Consider the following 4,285-nt stretch of genomic DNA (forward strand, 5'->3'; position numbering starts at 1 on the left):
AAAAAAAAAAAAAAAAAACCAAATTGGAGGACTCATACTTCCTAATTTGAAAACTTCAAAGCAGGTGGGCATAGTGGCACATGGTAATCCTAGCTATTTAGAAGGCTGAAGAGGGCAGATCGCTAGTTTGAAGCTAAGCTGGGCAATTTAGTGAAATGCCATCCCAAAATAAAGAGACCTGGTAATGTAGCTCAGTACTATAACATTCCTGGATTAAACCTCATTACTGAAAAAAAAAAAGAATAAAATAGAACTTTTCTCACTTCAAAGTGTACCTTCAGGAAGGAAAAAAAAAAAACAACTATAAAACTTACAGAAAGGGAGAACGTATTTGCAAGTAATATACCTGACAATTATGGCAATCAGAATATATAAAGAATTCTTGCAACTCAACGATAAAAAAATGGCACAACTGCTGAGCGTGGGTATTTAAAAAAAGTAGGTATTCAAACAAATACTTGTACACAAAAGTTCACAACTATTCACAATAGCAAAAAAGGGATTGTTAAACTGGGCCCACGGGTTAGTGCACTCCTGTAATTCCAGCACTCTGGGAAGCAGAAACAAGAGGATCACAACTTTCAGGAAAACAAAACAAAACAAAATCAAACAAAAAAAGACCAGCCAGGCGTGGTGGTGCACACCTGTAATCCCAGCACCTGGGAGGCTGAGGCAGGAGAATCATTGCAAGTTCGAGACCAGCCTGGGCTACAAAGTAAGCTCAAGGCCAGCCTGAACTGCATAGTGAGACCCTGTCTCAAGAAGGCAGGAAAACAGAACAAAACAAAACAACTTTGATCTCAGCTGGGGCAACTTAGTAATTTAGCAAGGCCCTCTGTCAAAAAAAAAAAAAGTATCTTTCCAAATGCCAAATCACACAGAAGCGGAAGCTTAGCTGTGTTCAAGATTTACCCTTAGGGGCTGGGGATTTTGCTCAGTGGCACAGCGCCTGCCTGGCAAGCTCAAGGTCATGAGTTCGATTCCCGGTACTGGAAAAAAAAAAAGATTTGGCCTCACCCAGGTGGGGTGGCACATGCCTGTAATCCCAGCACTTGGGAGGCTGAGGCAGGAGGATCGTTGTGAATTTGAGACTACCCTGGGCTACAAAGTGAGCTCAAGACCAGTCTGAACTGTATAGTGAGACCCTGTCTCAAAAAGACGAAAAAAAATTCGGCCTCAACTATAACGTAGTCCATGGCCAAGGAAGGCGTTGCTGCTAGAGGTGTTGTGGCCATCAATACTGCCTCACGAGAGGTGCTGAAGACTGCCTTCATCCACGACAGCCTAGTCTGTGGAATCCACAAAGCTGCCAAGCCTTAGACAAGTGCCAAGTCCATCTTTGTACGCTTGCATCCAACTGTGATGAGTTGATATAAAGTCAGTGCAGGCTCTTTGTGCTGGGCACCGGTTCAACCTACTGAAGGCTGATGACAGCAAGAAACTAGGGGAATGGGTAGGCCTCTGTAAAACTGACCAAGAGGGAAAGAAAACTCCATAAAGTGGTTGGTTGCAGTCATGCAGTGGTTCAGGACAATGGTAAAGAATCTCAGACCAAGGATATCATCAAAGAGTACTTTTCTTTTTTTTTTGTCTTTTTGAGACAGGGTCTCACTATACAGTTCAGGCTGTACATAAAATGTACAGTTCAACTGTACATTTTAAAATGGCTAAAATAATCCTAGTACTTGAGCTCACTTTGTAGCCCAGGCTGGTCTCAAACTCACAACGATCCTCCTGCCTCAGCCTCCTGAATGCTGGGATTACAGGCGTGCGCCACCACGCCCAGCTCAAAGATTACTTTAAATACAAGAAATGAATGAATAAAAATGTTGGTTTGCTTTATTCAAAAAAAATTTTTTAAAGGGCTAGGGATATAGCTCAATAGGAAAGCTATTAGGTTCAATACCCAGTACCACAAAAAGGGGGGGGTGACCCAAATTTCCATCAACAAATGAATAAACAAAAAGTGCTTCATATGTTCAACAGAATATTTTCAGCCATAAAAAGGAATGAAGCACTGATCCATGGGTAGAGCTTGAAAATACCTAAGAAGTGAGAAAAGCCAACACCAAAGGACAAATATTATAAGATTCTGTTCAGGTGAAATCTCCGGAGTAGGCAACTCTCTAGACAGCAGAGTAGCAGTTGACAGGTGCTGAAGCGGGGAGGGGTTTGGAGTTAAGTACCAAAAGCTACAGGACTGCCTTGCGGGGCAATGAAGGAGCTCTGGAACTGGGGATGGATGCACAGGGCCATGGACACCCTTCAGTGACACTGAACTGTACATTTTAAAATGGCTAAAATAAGAAGTTTTATGTTATGTAAATTACACCACAGTTTAAAACACACACACACACACACACACACACACACACGAAAAGTTTCCATAATATTTCCGTGACATTTTCCACGAGAGAAAAAGAAGAGGCAGCACAGAGCGTCAGGCACAGAACAAGCTGTGCTTGTGTCCACAGCAGAGGCTGCGTGCAGAATGGCCCATGAATGAGTTAGCTTTGGCCACACACATTTTTGTTTGGCTGGCCAAGTATTTTTATAAAATTGCACAGCATTTAACATTTGTGATATTTTACCATTAAAATCCCAATTTCTAGCTGGGTGTAGTGGACACACCTGTAATCCTAGTACTTGGGAAGCTGAGGCAGGAGGGTTACTCCAAATTTGAAGTCAGCTTGGGCTACATAGTGAGTTCAAGACCAGCCTAAACTACATAGAAAGACCCTGTCTCAAAAAAAGAAATCCCTAGTAGCCGGGCGTGGTAGCGCATGCCTAAAATCCCAGCACTTGGGAGGCTGAGGCAGGAGGATCATTGCAAGTTTGAAGCCAGCCTGGGCTACAAAGTGAGCTCAAGGCCAGCCTGAACTGCATAGCAAGACCCTGTCTCAAAAAGACAAAAATAAATAAATAATATAAATAAATAAATTAAATTAAAACAACAGCTAGCTCAAACCAACTGATTCTAACTCAGCTCCATTTATCATGAACTGAGATGCAAATGCTGCCATCAAGCCCCAGATTGGTCTAGGGCATCAAATTTTCCAAAGCAGAAAACCTAACAGGTTTTTTCTCCCATCAGGCTTGTGTCTTTGTTCTGCTGGACAAAGGCAGCTATTTACACTATCATCTGAAACAAGTTAGTAGTGGAAAACGGAGCAGTCAGGTGAGGAAAAGTCAGGACAAGTGTGAGCCTATTCCTTTCCGATTGCTGTAGCTCTGCTCCTGGGCAGGATGTGGCTATACTGAGTGTTACCAAGTGAACAATTATTTCTGACAGGTCATTTATTTAAAGCAAAACCAAACACACACAAGAGGCCCAAACACATGGGGGAAAGGCCAGTTCCCTTAGGGCGCTCACGCACAGCTTCAAGAGCTGGGTTTCCTCCGCACCAGACAGCAGCTCACATTACCAACCTGTTCTACCTTCTGTGGATTTTTAGTTCCTGCTCAAATGAAACCAAAGACTAAAAAAAAAACAAGGACAACAGGTCCTACTTCCACCGCACAGCAAGACACAAGGGACAAAAGGCAATCCCGCTCGCCCAGCCCTGTTCCCCCGGCTTACGCGCTACCCGCTGTACCTTGCTCTACGCAGGAAAAGGACATGTGAGCAAACCCTGCCAGTGACAAGCTTATCCTGACCAAATCTTTTGAAATGGAAAATCTGCTTTCTCTTTTCAAGCATGGCTACAAGTCACAGGACAATAGAATTACACTGCAAGCATTTCCATGTCACAATGACAAGTGGGGGCTCCCATGAAAACACACAGAAGGGCCCCCAGGTGTCCACAAGAGACCAAAGCGATTCCTAGGATTCCATGCTGCAAATGCCAAAGCCCTTCCCGGACAGAACAAGGCCGCTGACCCCAGCGCACATCAGTCCCTGCACATACCGTGCACAACACACAAGCAGAAAGCTGAAGGTCGACCCAGCCCTCTAAGATGTGAAATAAACTCGCTTTATGTGAACACAAAATAATTATTTTTATCAGAAGTGCGACACCCTTTTCATATTCATTTTAAAAGTTCATGAGAAGAAAACACTGAAGGTGGCAACATACTGACAGATGTTTTGAAAGCAAAACATTAGCAAAGAACAAAAGGTTCACACCTGCTTCCCCCCTGCCCTTTCTGAAGTGTTCAGTTTGGCTTTTTCATTTTCTGTTTCTTTGCAGCTTCTAGCTTCATCTGCTCGGGGTTCTCTCTTTTTCTTTCTTTTTTGTTTGTTTGTGTGTTTTTGTTTTTCTTCCGGTACCAGGAATCGAACTCA

General features: G+C 43.3%; 1 pseudogene; it reads left to right on the forward strand.

Moving 5' to 3' along the window:
• The first annotated feature begins 1,194 nt into the window (after nucleotides 1-1,194).
• Nucleotides 1,195-3,625, forward strand: LOC102022881 (annotated as a pseudogene).
• The last annotated feature ends 660 nt before the right edge of the window (nucleotides 3,626-4,285 follow it).

The sequence above is a fragment of the Chinchilla lanigera genome, unplaced genomic scaffold (assembly GCF_000276665.1).
Source record: "Chinchilla lanigera isolate Chin_1 unplaced genomic scaffold, ChiLan1.0 scaffold00053, whole genome shotgun sequence".
Classification (NCBI taxonomy): Eukaryota; Metazoa; Chordata; class Mammalia; order Rodentia; family Chinchillidae; genus Chinchilla; species Chinchilla lanigera.